Raw genomic sequence first — 18,457 nt, 5'->3', positions numbered from 1 at the left:
CCAAGCCCAGGCTGGCCTTGGCACTTCTCTAGCTGGAAATCCCTATTTAATATTCAAAGTCTAGTTTCAATACCACCTTTTCTGTAATGCATCTCTTAATTCCTCATTAGTTACTCCATTTCTTATGTCCCTTTGGCACTTTGTAGATAGTGATGTCTTAGTATTTAGTATGTTGCACACTGTACTTTTATAGGGCTGCATGCCTACCCCTCTAGACTTGTGGTTCTTACTTCTGCCTCTCAAGTCCCCTTTTTATAATAATCCTTTCAGAGTGTCCTCTTACCATCTTGACATGAAATTCTTAGATGCATGACCTACCTATCCCATATTATTTTTTTAAAATCAGTATACTGACCCAACTGTAATATAAATGGAAATAAAATAAAACTATTTAATAATATACTTTAATGATACAATTTTCAATAGTAAGTGCTCAAGCGTAATTCTACCACAAAGTAGAAATGATTCCTACAGATTTCTGAAAGGTACCCTAGGGGGACAGTATCTTCCACACTGAGGAACATTGAGATGGACTGTGAGCCCCATTATAGCCCAGACTACATCTGTATCGTTTACTGTTTACCTCATGGCCTAAACAGTGAGTAAAGAATCATGTCTATATTACTAGACTCAGAGTTTCCAGGACGTGAGTAATTGGGATGTCATATTACTTTTGTATCCCAAATATGTAGGACTCCTAGTTTCAATTGAGTATGTCTTAAAACATTGGATTGATCTGCATCAGAAATCTATTAAGAACTTAAAATAAGTGGATGAATAAGTGAGTGACCAGTTTTCTATGCACCGATCAACAGATGCATTTAGATTTCTTATGTATACACTCCTAGCTTTTTCAAAGGAAGCAGGAGTAAACGAAAAAAAAAACCCAGATCCACATGTTGAATTGTCATGATTATACACTTATATACTCTGGAGTTTGGAGAACTTGGGATCCAATCTTTTTGAGCCATGTTTCTCTGTTCCCTAAAACATGGGCTAGGATACCCGACATAATACTACTGAGAATCATCAGACTATAAAGAATGTCCATATGGGTTGTCTTTCTAGTTCAGCTGCAGTTTTTTTTTTAATGCTTTTCTAGTTCCAATTTTTTAAGCAGTGGGAAAATAAATATATATGTAGCTTTTATTAATCCCATACATTGCCTATAGACCATGAAAATTTAGTGTATAGTCTAATTAATGAAACTAAATAGTGCCATAGCTCCTAAAAATAATGAAACTGAATAGTTGAGGAAGCAGCCAAGAATGTTTGCTTTTGGTTACAGAATAGTTGAATAGCTTAAAAGGTTTAAACAAGAGCCTTGGAAGTCTCTCTTTGCCTATTTTCCAGCAGGAGTAAAGTAATGTTGAATGACATTTTTAAGTGGGAAAATGTTGGCAAGGAGTTTTTACATGTTCTTTATGCTCTGAATATTCAGGAGCTAGAATCTTTGTTTATTTCCTGTATTTATCAACTTAAGTTTAAAAATTGCTGATGAGAAAAATGGAAAAGAAGTTTAGAAAAGTTTTAAATCACAGAAATGATTTTAGCTGATTAAATTAGAAACATAAGAAATTGTGAGGAAAATCCATTGCAGGAGAGTTACAAAGACTGATTTCATTAAATACATAGAAATAAATTTTGCAACCAAGCACTGAGGTGCATTAAAGACCAGTGAATATTGGGGAAATGGACTTGGGATAAATTTTGAACAGACTGATACTTTTTGTACCTTTAGAAATGAAGGTACCAATCTAGGAATGTGCAGGGTCATATAAGTATTCTAGAATATGTCCCAGGGTGATGTATGAATGGAAGCATCCTCAGTAAACTATTACTCGTATTCTCAAAGCTCTAGAGAACGGGAAGTGGGATTTCTTTTGACTTCTACGACCATCTTGTTGAACACTTAAAAAGAACATTGTGATTTGCCTCAGATGTAGCAAGCTTTAAGGAGAGCCAGTGACCAGAGGTGTTTTTGAAGAAAATAGACAGCCAGTTATCATCTGTAGTTGAGAGAAGGGGAACCGGGGTGTGACTGTAGGAGTGGGAGTCGGGGAAATTGTTGGCGATGTACCTTATACCTCTACTTTGCTTCTCCGTCCTTTTCTTTCCTCCTTATTCTCGTTGCTTACTCATTGTAAGGTAAGGTAATTGTCTTACACTGGCTCTATCAAAGGTACCTCATGCAATACTGGCTCATGAATTCATTCACTCAACAGATATTTTTTGTTCATTGTCTCTATGCTTTTGTTCATTTGTCTTCGGGTAGAGGGTTGATCTGCATTAACTCCAGATGGTCCCTTAAAGTCTCTTCACACACTGGCTGTCATTCTACCAAACTAGCTAAGATCCAAATTGTATCTTTAGTGTCTCATTGGAAATTCCTGATTGGAGAGTGTATCTTGAAGGCCAGCCTTGAGATTTAACTTTATGAGATGCTAATGGAAACATGAATGGATTAAAAAAAAAAAAAGAAAATAGCTAGAAATAAAATATTTTATATCAGCCCTAAATCATTTCACATTAAAAAGGGAACTGTGTTAACAAAGAATGCTAGAATCATCTTGTGTATCTGAGGTCACATTTTATCCCATTCTTCAGTATTTATGATGTCTTTTTTTCCCTACGCAGTGGACATTGTGAACCTACTTACTCATAACTGATACTGGCAAATCTTTACTAAGTTAGGGTGGAGTAGTTTATGATGCTATTGACTTGAACTAGACTTTCTACACTTGTAAGAAAGAAAAGAATTGTCATAAAGCATTGCCTATTGAACTATGTTTGAAATTATGATGATCAATTCTTCAAAATAATTTCCAGAGGACCAGAATGACTACTGGCTCATAAGCAGCTCACCAAAATAAACGTTGAGCATTGTTTTCATTCCTTGGTTAGGGTTGCTTATGGGTAATCTCTCTCACTGAAGCATTTTTTAAGAGGGAACTTGCTTTCTTTTTGGTAACATGTCATGAAATCATAGTGTCGAAGAGATCTTATACATCCCCTCGCTCAGTTTTTAATTTCATAGGTGAAGAAACTGAAGTATAATGGGTTTCAGGAACTTCCCCAGTGTCATTCCATGGAATTAATTACAGAGGTGGCACCAGAATGCAGGCCCCCTTACTTCTAATCCCAGGATTTTTTTTTTCACCACATCACAGTGTTTCATTCCTTCTTTCCTCTATCCACTCAACCTATTGATACATACATTTTAGTGCTTACTATTTTTTAATCATCGTGCCAGGTAGAAAGTTGTGCCAGGGGCTTAATTAATCCCTTCGAATCCTTCAGTGAAAATATTTTGAAATACTTCCATTTTAGGGAAACAAAGGCATACCACCCAACTTGAATTTGTTTGAATAAATACATATGTTTGATCGATATGTATATATTTCAAAAATTTATTGAGAGAAGTCACACCGAAGGAAAAGATTCCACTTTCCAATGTTTAGACAAGATCACCAGGCAGTCTTCCGAGTGATGCTCTGACTGATTTACTTCTGACGCTGATGTTGAACAGCATTGTAATCTAACTTGACATTAACGTGCGTGTCTGTTCAGTGAACTGTTATAGATACTCAACTGCAATGTTTTCTAATTATCTTGAATCCTAGAAATGATATATTGGGTCATTCTTTTTTTTATTCCTCATTGAATGTTGTAGTTAATTACTGATTGAATATGAATGTTTCAAACTTTTTATTTCAAATTAAGATTTTCACATTAAACTTAAATTTTAGCTTTTCTTCAATTGATTTAATGTAGTTCCTCATGATCTCTAGTGCAGGCATCTTCTGTATTTGGTATTAATGAATCTAGCACCACAGAATAATTTAATGTCTATACTATTATTATTTAGCCTGTGGCTCTGTGAAAAAGTCATTGGCAATTACATTGTCACGATTTATTAAATGGTACTAAAGAAAAGAAAATATCTAATCTATTTTTCCACTATTAAAAACAATTATTCCATAAAGCAAAAAGTCACAAAATGAGTAAAATTCCAATATGTCCATCATTTCACTGTCCTTTTGTTAAAAAAAAAAAGCCAAAATTCATAGAAGAATAGGCAGAAGATATGAACAGACATTTCGCTACAGCTATAAAGGTGGCAAATACAGGTTTGAAAAAATGCTTAGCATGAATCTTTAGAGAAATTCAATTAAAACAATAGTGAGATAGCATGACAAACTTACAGCTCAGGTTAAAATTGAGAACGATTGACCAATGTATGAACCTTTTGGTTTCTTGAGCTATGTTGCCAGTAAAGTCATCTTATAAAGATATAAAAGGTTCTGTGTATTTGTCTTGAAAATTGCCATCTTACAAATTGTCATATTATGCTATTCCTTTTGTTAGTGGGAATATCATTTATATTTTTAGAAGCAAATTTAGTTTCTATGTCTAGAACTACTTCCAAAAGCAATGTTGAATGAAGGTAAGCTTATCTTCAGGATTATTCCATTTCCTTCATTATCTTATCCCTTGCTCAGTCTTTCTTTACTTATGTAGTGCGTACTCTGTCTCTCTGGGATTCTAGACTAAGCCTGGTGTCATATTTCCGGCAGTTCAGATCAATCCATAATCGTTGTCTGGAGTTGTGTGTTGAGGAAGATATTAGGGTTACCAGTGGTGAAACCTGCCATGAGTGCTAGGCTGGCCCAGCTTGTCCTGTGACCATCTCACCAGTATCCTTGGTGTTATCTATTTAGGATCTTGACAACTAATCTGAAAAAGAAACCTCTATTAATGTACTGAGAATGGTTGGCTGCCAGCTTCTCACACCTCTTCCTGGTACTGCAGCTTGTATGTAGTTTAACAGTGACCTTCTGAAGACAGCATGACCTATTGATTTGTAATGTATTTTTGGTTAGCGCTGGGAAGCTGAATTTCCCCCAATCACGCCACTTTAAGAAAAATCCTGCTTATCGATGCTGTAGATTTTACTGTAGGTATTACAGAGACCAACAGTATTCTGTATATGGTACCTGAGTGCACTTAGAATTTTCCAGTCTTTTTCTCCTTGGGATTTAATGTCTTCTATGGCGGTTTCTTTAGTTACGCTGAGTGTTTATGTTTTCACTCTTTGTGAATGGGCCAGAATGAGGTCTTCCTTTTGGCTATTTTAGTGTTTGTACATAAACAATACATTCAATCTTTATCCTTAAGAAACTAATGCTGGCAAACAATTGTATATCTTGGTTTGGTGTTTCCTCTCATTTAGAAAAGGCTGGGATGATACCAGGGAAGTATTAGTTATTTCATGACATTTCTATGATTCATTGGTCATCAACTGAGAGCAGAAAAGACAGATGTTGATATTGAAATTAATTTATGTTTAAATTAATTTAGAACCCCAAAGCACTTTCTAGGCTTACTTATATTATTAAAATATTTACAAGTGGTATTTACTCAAGGAACTATGAGAATTTTTAATAGTCACTATGTCTTGCTTTTAGAGACTAAATTGAGATCAGGGGAGAGGGAGTGGATGGCCTGTGGGAAGGAACAGTGTCTGGTTCATCTTTGTTTTGGTTCTGAGATGTATATGGATATTACCATGTTAGATATTTTACTATCATGAGTTTGAATTCGAAAGCCTTTTTTTCCTTTTTAAATTATTTTTAAAGACAAAACAAGTTAAATCCGATTGACAGTCAGATCAATTACTTGACTGGATAGATGAATGCATATGTGACGGTGATTATGTAGAATTCATAATGGAATTAACAGGTTAAAGTTGCGATTATGAGGTGAAACTCATCGAAATGATGTCTGCCTACACAAAGACATGTAACTACAAGGTTAAGACAATGTAGGCCTACCTCCTTTTTTTGCCTTTCACTTTATTGTGCTTTGCAGATTTTTTTTTTTAACAAATTGAAGATTGTGGCAACGTTGCATCCAGCAAGTCTGTCCCTGTAATTTTTCTCACAACATTTGCTCACTATGTGTCTCTGGGTCCCATCTTGGTAATTCTTGCAATATTTAAAACTGTTTCATTATTATTATGTTTGTTGTGGTGACCTGTGATCAGTGATCTTTGATGCTACTGTTGGGGTGACACGGACTGCAAGATGGCAAACCTAATCCAGACATGTTGTGTGTGTACTGACTGCTCTGCTGACCCGCTGCTCCCCAACGTTCTTACTCTCCTCAGGCCTCTCTGTTCCTTGAGACACAAAATTATTGAAATTAGGCCAATTAATAACCTTACAATGGTCTCTAGTTTTCAAGGGAAGAGTCTCATGTCTCTCACTTTGAATTAAAAGTTGAAATGATAAAGCTCGGTAAGGAAGGCATGTTGAAAGCCGAGATAGGCTGGAAGCTGGGCCTCTTGTGCCAAATAGTTAGCCAAGTTGTGGATGCAAAGTTAAAGTTCCCGAAGGAAATGAAAAGTGCAACTCCAGTGAACACAGGAGTGATAAGAAAGCAGAACAGCCTTGTTGCCGATAGGGAGAAGTTCTAGTGGTCTGGAAAGAAGATCAAACCAGCCACAACATTCCCTTAAGCCAAAGTCTAATCCAGAGCAAGGCTCTAACTTTCTTTAATTCTGTGAAGGCTGAGAGAAGTGAGGAAGCTGCAGAAGAAAACTTTAAAGCTAGCAGAGGTTTGTCCATGAGGTTTAAGGAAAGAAGCCGTCTCCTTAACATGAAAATGCAAGGCGAAGCAGCAAATGCTGATGTAGAAGCTGCAGCACGTTCTCCAGAAGACCCAGCTCAGATCATTAGTGAAGGTGGTGACACTAAACCACAGATTTTCAAAGTAGATGGAACAGCATTATCCTGGAATAAGATGCCATCTAGGACTTTCATAGCCAGAGAGAGTTCATTCCTGGCTTCACAGCTTCAAAGGACAGGCAGACTCTCTTGTTAGGGACTGATGCAGCTGGTGACTTTTAGTTGAAGCCAGTGCTCATTTACTTTTTAGAAAATCCTAGGGCCATTAAGAATTATGCTGCAACTACCCTGCCTGTGCTCTATCAATGGAACAACAAAGCCTGGATGACAGCACATCTGTTTACAACATGGTTTACTGAATATTTTAAGCTCACCATTGAGACCTACTGCTTAGGAAAAAAAAATTCCTTTCAAAATATTGCTGCTCATTGACAATGCACTGATCACCCAAGAGCTCTGATGGAGATGGACAAGGAGATTCATGTTGTTTTCATTCCTGCTGACACAACATCCATTATGTAGCCCATGGATCAAGGAGTCATTCTGACATTCAAGTCTTATTATGTAAGAAATACAGCTTGTAAGGCTATCGCTGCCACAGATACTGATTCCTCTGATGGATCTGGGAGATGTCAATTGAAAACCTTCTGGAAAGGATTCCCCATCCTAGATGCCATTAAGAACATTCTTGATTCATGGAAAGAGCCCAAAATATCAACATTAACAGGAGTTTAAAATAAGATGATTCCAACCTTCATTGGATGACTTTGTGGGGTTCAAGACTTCAGTGAAGAAGTTACTGTAGATGTGGTAGAAATAGCGAGGCCTAGAATTAGAAGTGGAGCCTGAAGATGTGACTGGATCACTGCAATCTCATGATCAAACTCCCACGGATGAGGGTTAAGCAAAGAAAGTGGTCTCTTGAGGTAGAATCTCCTGGTGAAGATGCTGTGGAGCCTGTGCAGTGACAGCAGAGGATACAGAGTGTTACATAATCTTAGTTGACAAGTAGCAGCAGGGATGAGAGGTTCGCCTCCAGTTCTGAAAGAAGTTCTGCTGTGGGTAAAATGCCATCCAACAGCCTTGCATGCTACAGAGAAATCGTTTGTGAAAGGAAGAGACAGTGCAGCTCAGGTGATGGTTAACATTTTTTAGCAATGAAGTATTTTAATTCAGGTATGTGCATTTTTTAGACATAATGCTATTGCACACTTAATAGAGACAGTATAGTGTAAACATAACTTTTATATGCCAGGGGAAACCAAAACATTCATGCAACTCACTTCACTGTGATATTTGCTATATTGTGGTGGTCTGGAACTAAACTCGCAACGTCTCTGAAGTGTGCCTGTGGTAGAAAGATAGAGTGATGAAAAAGAAAATGATTCTGTAAAACATCGAGCTGATTTGAGTAACTCTGCAGAGTATGTTGAACTTAATACAGAATTAGTTACTGTTTGTGTATTGAATTTTTGAAGCTCTGAGTGGTGAAAAAGACAAAGAGGTGTAAATATCTATGCCCGTGAGCTTTAGCCTGATATCAGACAGACACCAAACAAGCTAGGGGGTTGGTTTACTGTGCAGTGAGATACCCTTGTGTGCTTTAGGAAGACTGCCTCTTTTTCAGCATCTGCCTTCCTAAATTTCAGTCATCTCCTAAATTTCAATCATGTATTCATTCATTTATTCATTCATAAGATATTTGCTGAGTGCTGACGTTGGACCAGGCACCATGCTAGACGCTAGGTATACTGTGGTGAGGGATGCAGACATGGACATTGCCTCCAGGGGGATTATGTTCTCCTGAAGAGACCAAAAGATCATCAAGTCATCCAAACCGTAATATTCAAACATAAACAAATTGGGAGAAACATTAAGGAATACACAGGGTGCTGTGATAGATAAGAATGTTACCGAGGGAGCAGAGTGGGCCCGGAGACCATGAAAAGGGAATTTGAAGAATATGAAACCAGCCATGCAGAGAGCTGGGACTCTGTAGGTAGCTGTGAGCTTGACATGATCCAGGATCTGAGATCTGGAGAGTATGGCTGGAGAATTGGGGAGGGGAAGGATGTGAAATGGGAGAGGTTGGCAGGTGCCATATCATTCAGGGTTTCATAAGCCATGGCCAGAACCTAGGAGTATGTGCAACAGTAAAGGAAGCCACACTAGGTTTTTAAGCAAGGGCTTTGACCCATTTGACCTATGCTTTGAAAAGATTCCCCTGACTGCTTTAGAAAAAAATGGGTTGGAGGGGCATCTAAAGAGGAAGTGGGGAAACTATAAGACAGTTGCTGATTGACCAGGAGCCTCAACAGTGGAGGTGGCCATGAGGATAGACAGAGCTGAACACAATTCCAAATTCATTCATTTTTAACTCACCAATCTGAAAAATGTGGAGAAATGAACATTTCAGAACCCACTTTTCAGTTTCTATTACTTACTGTGGCTCTTCCTCATCTCAAATATCTGAAACTTATTGTGCAATTCTAATTAATGTTCTTTTCTAGATTCTCGTTCTAAAAGAAATTTCCCTATTACAATTATAATTCACATAGCAATAATAAATAAAGTGCCTTTTTTATGTAGTTGCAATTTTTGTGGATGAAAATGTTTGGGTATTGTATTCATATGGTTCAACCTAATAGATTCAGAGTTTGACTCTTCTCATTGAAACATTTGTCTACCATCAATGTGTATAGTAAGAGAAATAGTCCCCTTTCCTATGGATAAATAAATGAAAGGTCCAGATGGCATTGCAGTGATGAAACATGCATTATGGCTATCCCTCAGTCCTTAGACACTTAGCGCACCCTCTCTGGATAATCCAGGATACAGGGGGAAATGAAATGACCGCTTTATTGAAAAAGCCCACCTTTCTACTGTAGTCAGTCAAATGCTATTATCCTTTTATTACTCTGTAATTTCGAGGGCAAGTTCAGTGAATAACTGTAGAGGCGATTAAGAGCTGTCATGGAAAATTTATCTGTCTTTAAATGGAAGGTAGAAACATTACTGCGGGAACAGCACTGCTTCGATGTGGATAATTCTCTGCTTTGAGCTCTTTAAAACGATGTTTATTGTTTCCTACTACATCTCCCCAGACCGTTCTGATGCTTGTAATTGTGATCCTGCCTGTTTTCCTCTTGTCAGGAATAGAATTGATGGAAGAAGCATGGCCCACAGGAACCAATCCTGTTTCCTGTTAGTTTCATGTTAGTGTCTACACTAATAGTACACAACGAAGGTCAATAGTAACTTCCAGAAAATGTGATTAAATCCACTCATCTCCTTAAAGGGTAAAAGTTCCAGAAGGGGCCTCTGCCATCTGTACTTTTTAGATTCATCCTGGGCTTGTGAGAGTTAAAATGTGGCTGGTGGAGGCCACTTGATATCCATCATAGCGACAGAGAGAACGGAGTACTGCAGAACGTCACTGTTTTATTTTTCTGTGGCTGCTGCTATGAATTACCATAAACCTGGTGTCCTGAAACAACAGAAATTTATTCTCTCACATGTCTGGGTGCCGGAAGTCCAAAAGCAAGGAGTCTGCATGGCCGCGCTCCCTCCCAAGGTTCCTGGGGGGGTTCCTTCCTCGTTTCTTCCAACGAATGGTGGCTGTAGGCATCGCTTGGCATGCGACTGCATCCATTCTCTCACTGCCTCTGTCTTTGCTTGTCTCAGTGTGTCCTTTTCTGTCTCTTAGAAGATATTCTTATTGGACTTAGGGCTTCCCCTAATCCAGCATTTTCTCAACTTCATCCTTAACTTAATTTTATCTGCAGATGCCTATTTCCAAAGTAAGGTCACATCCTGAGGCTCCTGTTGGACCTGATTTGGGGGAACACTATTCAACTTGCTCTAGTCAGTGAGTCAGAACACAAAGCAAAGACATACGAGTTGGCAGTTTTATTTTCTCAATCCAGTTTTATCAACTTTTATGAACAATAGATATTCTCAGTATTTTCCCCCAAGAATAAAATGTAATAAAGAGAATTAATTCATAGGATTATCAGAAGATCAAATTACCTAAAATCTCTATACATGTTTAGCGAGAGAGTAGACTTCAGCAAGGAAGAATTTTATCTAATTGTAAAATGTTAAAAAAATTTGCTCAATTGAAGTCTTGTGAAGGACACTTTGAAAGAAATTGATTTCCAAATAGGATTTGCATTTATGACTTTTTCATTTAACTGAGCTTCGAGTGTTGATTCTTGGACATTAGAATTAGGTTCTAGCTTGAGGAATATTGCCTTTTATGTATGTTTATAAATTCTAGTCTTTCAGTTCTGTTTATGGTACCAGTTTTTGTTCAGCCTTAGTTCTGGTCGTCATAGTCCATAGAGTGTCTACTGTGGAGCAGGAGTTCCGCCGGATTCCCATCCAGTATTTCATGCCGTCTCCACCACAGCAGCCCTTTGGAGTAGGTGTTATTGCCCCCGTCTGATGGATGTTGGAACTGAAGCTTAAAGGATTTGCCCAAGGATATACAGAGTGTCAGCAAAAGAACTGATTTTGTAATCCAGGTCTGTTTGACTCCAGCGTGTAAGCTTCTGACCACTACTCAATGCTTCTTTCTGAGAATATCCACCACGAGTTTCTTGGGAGGTCCTTACATTTATCTGCTGTTAATCCAATGTCACCTTGAGCCTATGTTCCTGAACCTGAGTTGTCTTGCTGGATCGCAGTGTGCCCTGCCAGGGAGCTCATTCAGGAAGGGCACTCCAGTTCTGTCATACGGGAACCACGCTGTTTCTCCAGACTCCTAGCTGGCAGCTTCAAGCACAAGCAGCTGATATGGAGTGAGGGGCAGGTATTATTTGCCTTAGGAACATGTTTCCCTTTTCATCTTTTTCTGGAAGCTGTATCTGTTTGGGTGCAGACTTAGGTCACCAGGCAGGTGAATAGAGCATCTCACCAAGCTTGGTGTGTTTGCCAGATTGGAAGGTGGCCTCACACTCAAAGAAGCTCTCCTCGGAGCTGCCTTGCTGACCACCGCAAGGACCCCAGCCTCCTCCACACTCCCCATCACTCCTGTCTTCTCACCATAGAGCTTATCACTTCTTGATACATTTTATATGTTTACTCATTCCTTTATTTTCTGCCCGTCACTAGATTGTAAGCTTCATGAGGGCAGGAACTTTGTCTGTTTCACTTCTGTATCTTCAGGATATAGGAAAGGGCTTGGCACAAATGCTCTAACTGTGTGACTGAATGAGTGAGTGAATGAATGAACATGCTGTGTTAGTATTTAAATATCTGCTGAGCAGCAATATTCTCACTTGTAATGATGTGGGGTGAAGGTTATGATTACTATTGGGTGGGATTCAACAGAAGAGCTAAAAAAGAATCTTAGCGCTAAAGTAGTAGGAAGACTGAGTGGGTAAATATTGGAAATAGCAATAGTTGGACATAAATATATGCTGCTTATAATACACATATATGCTACCGTTTATATATATACACATATACACTACATATGGTATATACACTGCCTTTAATAGTTATTAAATATACATGTGTTTAAAATACATGTATCTTTTAATTTCTTGTTTTTCCTTTTATTAAAAGAAAACCAACACAGAATAGTGTCAAATTATTTAATTATTAATAATGTCTACTATTAGAAAAAAAAACATTTGGGAAAAAATGTTAAGCCTATTAGATAAAGTCCAAGCTGGGAATATTTATGTAACTTTAACTATTGATTCCCACAAAATAGGAGTCTGCACATGATTTTACTGGGAAGAGATCAAAAAAGGAATGGTGACTCTTGCTTGCTTTTACTATTGGTGGATTTCAAGAGTTCGAGATGTGTAATTCTAGCGGGAGAGCTAACATTGCGGTAGGAGGTTCAGGCTTTTGTTTTCTCCACCAGATGTCCGAGTCTCTTGGTAAGGGACATGTTAAGTTTAAGGAGAGCTTGGGAGGTGATGAGCAGGCGGGAAGAGTAGGACTTACTTGGTTGAGGAAAAGAGAGAGGAGGTAGGAGATGAAAATTCTATTTTTTTCCTTTTCCCCTCGGCTAGAAGGCTTCGCCTTCCAAATTGCCTTACAGGATTGAGTGGAGATTATTGATAACCAGTTCTGAGAACAGTAATAGAGAAGGAGGGTCAGAGGCACTGGGGGTGGCCAGTGGGAGAGAAAAGAGACATTTACTTAGAGCTCAGCTCTGGGTCTCTGCTGCTGGTGAATTTCTGTTCCATTACTACTTCCTCCTTTTCAGTAATGGAACTGATAGAGACAATGAAAAAGGTAATAGAGCCATCAATACAGTCTATTCTGGAAACCCAGCTGAGGTGCTAAAGTAGTTCCTAAGGCTTACAAAACACACCAAAATGGGTCACGTTTACTGCCTTGCAGGGCGGTCTGGACAGGAGTGGGAACAGACTGGCAGTGCGCTCAAGAACAGCTCCAGAAACTTCGTGTCTGGTCTTCACCCCTTCACATGTCTACGGGGGCGGGGTGTCTGCTAAGTCGTCATCTATGAATTTTTTTTCCCTTCAGAATATTAAGTTTTTGTTATGTTGTAATGATACGTGTTCAAAATATGTTCTTAAAGAATGATGTTTTATCCGCTTACAAGTGGAGTGCTTTTTGTGTGCCTTTCTTTGATACCACGGTTTTTTTTTTTTTTTTTTTGCATTGGGGGTATTGGTTCTCTTTGTCCTCTTATCGTGCCTGTTGCTTTGTTTTCGCCTTCACTCAGGTCGCACTATTTTTGTTTACTATTTTCATATAAACTCTGGGAAGTCACTAGAACATCGCATGTCTCTTGGTCTCCTCGGGTTCATTTTGCGATTCTTAGATAAAAACTATTTCTCTTCTCGAGGAGGGATCTGCTTTATTATGGGTAGTGTGTCTGGCGATGGAGGAAGAACTTTTACCAGCTTTCTTATGTTCTGCATCACCAAGTTTATTATAATAATGTAGGCAAAATGTGGTTCATTTTAGAGCAGTACCAACATACCAGAAATAAATCACCATCTCATGTTGGCAGCAGAGTAATTTGGAGACATAAGAAATAAGGAATGTTATTAAGAGAGGGACCATTGGCTCCTACAGCTCTAAATACTATCTTCTAAGCCATGACTTTAGTATAAATTTAACTTGTCCTTTTTCAGGGACATAGTGGAAGGATTTTAAATGATACAATTACGACCAGTGTCACCCCATATAATCAATGTCTACCTACATCAGATTGATTGTGAATCTTGATGACAAATGCCAGCTACCTTTGGTCCCCCGAGAAAGACAATATTTCTCAAATGTGTTTTGGCTTTCAGGAAAATAAATCCACTCCTGGATTTTATACTAATGTGAAAGTCTTTCAGAGGAAACATTACTTTGTACAATACAGGTTTTTAATGTGATCTCAGTTTCAGAAACAAACATTAACACGTGTGCATATGCATTTGTTTTTGTTAAAACATTTAAGGACAATTTGGTTTGCACCTCTAGTAGTTAGTCTTTCCGACTTTCAACTTTTCTTATAATTCCACCACCCTTTAGAGTGAGTTTTCATTTCTTGGGTTTCTTTTTCTTAGCTTTTAGTTTTAATGGCTTATACTAAAAGGCACTTATGGTGCTGCTGGCTAGCTTGTTTCATTGGCTACATTCAGCCTGGCAGATGAGTTACAGTGGGTCTTTAATATATGTATTTTTCTTTTTTCCAATAGATGGACCCTCATAGTGTTTTCGACAGGTAAAAAGAATGGGGGGTTATTGAGCATCTAGTTTCTCAGCTGCTCAGCTGTATTTTTTCAGCTATATATCCGCGAAATTACTCAGCTCTCTTACAGAAGGTGTTCCGTTGCCAGATGGTACTCTGCAGGAAACAACTTCTTAGTTTTCTTAAATCGGGATTTCTCATAAAATAGAGTAACACTTAGATATGGAAGACTTAGGTTTCTCTGGAAATACTGGGAGTCTCAAATATCCCTCTTTTCTCTGTCTTCATTGCTTCCTATTCAATTAAGCTGATAACAGAATGTCTACTCCACTTTTCAATAACTGGAGGGCACACTTGCAGCACTTGTCATTGTGCTGCCGCCCTGAGACCCGCTGGAAAGATTCAGTTCCAGTTGCACCATTAGCCCGACAACTGCAGCCAATCGTTACCAATGATTTTTGGCCCCCCTAATTGTTTTTTACTTTATGGAGCTTATTCAGAAATAATGAAACTCCATCCTTCCTTTTCTTAAAAGATCTTTGCACAAAGTGCGGTTGCTGTTTCTCTTATAAACTCATCAGCATTGCCTTAAGGACTGGACTGCCCTTAACTATCGATTTTCTAGTCTGGCTAATAGATCTCCTAATTTGCTGAAATACCCTAATAAAAGGTTTTAACAGTGTGAAAATTACAAAAGGACGTCGTAGGGGACTGCCAGCTTCTGCCCAGACTGATGGCTCAGCGAGAAGTGGTGGAACTAGATGACCTGGGAGAGAAAAATAAAACACAGACTTAAATAAGTGGCCAGTTCTTCCTTATTTTCCAAGTTCTGCAGCTATTTCAGAGGAACATCTTCTCGCCTGGATTGAAAGTGGCACCATTCAACAACCACTCTGAAATACTGTTTACATATAGAATTTCAGTACTTACCTTAAACCCACATCCACAAAACAGGAAAGACCAAGGCCAAGTTTCATTAAACCCTTTTAAGAACATATGTGTGAATAACTGTTCATCCATCACTGCTGTCTATTTCCAAGGCTTTTTCGTGGCCTTAGACTCTAATCATTAAGTAGTAACTCCCATTCCCTTCTTCCCACAGCCCCTGGTTACTTCTAATCTACCCTCTGTCTCTAGGAATTTACTTTTTTGAGATGTTTCACTTAAATGAATTATAAAGTATTTGTCCTTTTGTGTCTGTCTTATTTTACTAAGCATGATGCTTTCAAGGTCCATGTTGTAGCATTTATCAGAACTTCATTCCTGTTTATGGCTGAGTAATATTCCATCATATGTTTATGTCATAATTTGTTTATCCATTTATCTGTTGATGGACATTTTGTTTGTTTCTACCTATTGGCTGTTTTGTTTTTTTGTTTGTTTTTGTTTTTTTTGGGGGGAGTAATTATGTTTCTTTGTGTATTTTTTAATTAATTTTTTTGAATTTCATTTTTTAGTGGAGGTACTGAGGATTGAACTGAGGACCTTGTGCATGCTAAGCACATGCTTTACCACTGAGCTCTGTCCTCCCCACCTCCCTTTTTGGCTGCTTTATATAACGCTGCAATGAACATTGGCATTAAACTATCTGTTCAGGTCTCTGCTTTCAATTCTTCTGGGTATATACTGACGTAAAACTGCTAGGTCATCTGGTAATTCCATGTTTAGCTTTTTCAAGAACCACCAAACCATTTTCCACAGTGGCTCCACTGTGTTACTTTTCCGCCAGCAACGGATGAGGGTTTTAGTTTCTCCAAACTGAGGTCAACACTTGCCGTTCACTCCGCCCCTGCCCTTTTGTCGTTGTGGTGGTGGTGGTGGTGGTATAGATATTAGTATCCAGTACATTTCACACATGATTAATGACGTTACATAACTTCCAAGGACTTATTCACCATGTGGGTATGTTCTTTGGAGATACATCTGCCCTCAGGTCTTCTGCCCATTTTTAAACTGGGTTCTTGATCTTTATGTTGTTTGAATTATTTACCTTCTAAGAAATTATTTTCTAAATGTGTGCTTGTAAGTATTTACCACAGAAGAAGGTATTTTAGGCCCCTTACAGTTTGTATTGGTAATCTCTTTTGGTAGTAGGGTAACCATTCCCTGGAGCCCTTCCTTCATATAAAGAGCACAGTTCTATGCCAGGCACTGTGTAGGTGGCTGGGCACAAAATGTATAGTCCTGCTTCTAAAGTAACCACAGCCTTGGGGTGTCTGTTTTATTCCCAGTGCTAGCTGGATATCCATATTATTTTTTTTTCCCTTCTCAGAAGCTATTTCTTTACCAAAAAGTCCTCCTCAGCTTGGAATCATGTCCTTTGCCAAGTATAATTATATAGTATCTTGTGACCCTGTACAGAGTGTGAAATGTATATTCTTAGCACCACTGACAGTGTTCCCTCACATGGTAAGATGCTGCTACAGTATCTGAAAAGGATTATATGAAACCAAGGGAGAGTTTTCATACTTTGGATCCAATGTTGATTCTGTCAATAGTAAATTTGTTCTGGGTTTCTTTCTGGCTTGCTCTCTTCCAATCCCCATTTCAGCACTTTGAAGCTACATTGAAGCAATATTTTTCAGTACACGTTGAATTAGTCCCAAAACACACCAGAGCAAAGAGTGATATTGAAATAACATAATCAGAAGGAAAGATAACACATTAATAGAATCACCCACCAGGAAGACTGAGTCCACTGAAGCAAACACATGTATGTTCCTTTTACTTTTAAAAATCTCGTCTCTGGTTCTCCATCATTAAGCTTGCTGGAAGGGTTTTCCAACTAAGGAGTCAAATTTGAATCTGGTCTGGGCTGATTGCACCCTAGGGAGGGAACGTAGGCTCAGCATGAGTAATGGAGATTTGAGAAGTAATGCACTTCCTTTCATAGTCTGCAAACTCCCCTGGGCTTTTCCAAAACCAGTATCCAACATTTTGTTGGTCTTTACTTTTGTCATCCAGCTGTAGCAAGGCTGGAACACTGCGGACAGGAGAGTTTTGGTGGTACCTAAAGTGCCCAAAGTCTGATTCTGTCTTTGGGTCTTCACCCCATGCCCTGAGGTAGTTTAACAACCAGGTGAGGTCAAGTTTGCTCTCAAGGAGGACATTGGATCGGGGGGGGGGGGGCGGGGGGTAGGTCTGCATACAGATGTGTGGGGTCCGTGGCCTTATGATTAATTAACAGCAGCTCATGTGCACTGAGCTCTTCCTATAGGTTAAACCAGGTGCTGTGCTAAATACTTGACATGGATTGTCTTATTTTGTTCTCCCTTCAACTTTAAGACGCAAACAGGTACTCTCTGCATTTTAAAGACATGAAGACCATCAGAGTGACTAGGCAGCTTTCCCAAGATCACATGCCTCCTCGCTGGTAGGGTTGCGATTCTGAGCTGAGTATGTCTGAGAGCATAGCCTGGGCACTTGGCCATGGACTAGAGCGTTCTCTTAAGAGAGAGTGCTTTTGTCTTCTGCTGCCGCAGTCCCCACTGGCCACTGATGGTATTGCAAGTTGATCATTTTTGATGTTGTTGCAATTAATTAATTGCCTGGAGTGAGAAAGAGGAAAAGCAGCCTTTCTTCAGTTGTTATTCTGACCCATTCTCTCTCCTCCCCCTCTTCCCCAGCACCTGCACGAGTGAGCCATTTCCCTCCTGTCTACCCTGTCCTCTCGTTCTTCTTCCTCCTCATCAAAAGTGCATGATTTTACTTTACTTTAATCTTGTTTTATTTTATTGTTGAAGTTTAGTTGATTCACAATGTTGTGTTAGTTTCTGGTATACAGCATGGTGATTTAGTTACATATATTTATATTCTTTTTCATTATAGAGTATTACAAAATACTGAATGTAGTTAGTAGGCCCTTGTTGTTTATCATGTGCATGATTTTAAATGCCCACGAGGAATATCTCTGGTGATGCCTGTTTCAATTGGGAAACACGCAAGCACTAGACAATGGGAATGCACCTTCCAAAGCCCATGTGCTGCATCTCTTCATCACTCTCGTAGCATTTTGAAATTTGACGTTTTGTTTACTCGTATGGATACTGCCCGTCTTTCCCCTGCTGTCACCCGCACGAGTGCGGAGACCATGTCT

General features: G+C 38.8%; 1 protein-coding gene across 1 annotated transcript in view; it reads left to right on the top strand.

Moving 5' to 3' along the window:
* The window catches only part of GPC6 (glypican 6), a 971,667-nt gene that overhangs the window by 120,198 nt on the left and 833,012 nt on the right, over window positions 1-18,457 (top strand). The gene's annotated exons all lie outside the window — the stretch shown is intronic.

This window comes from Camelus ferus, chromosome 14 (genome assembly GCF_009834535.1).
Source record: "Camelus ferus isolate YT-003-E chromosome 14, BCGSAC_Cfer_1.0, whole genome shotgun sequence".
NCBI lineage: Eukaryota > Metazoa > Chordata > Mammalia > Artiodactyla > Camelidae > Camelus > Camelus ferus.
Note: the sequence above shows the minus strand (reverse complement) of the source record. Positions and strands in the feature narration are given on the sequence as shown.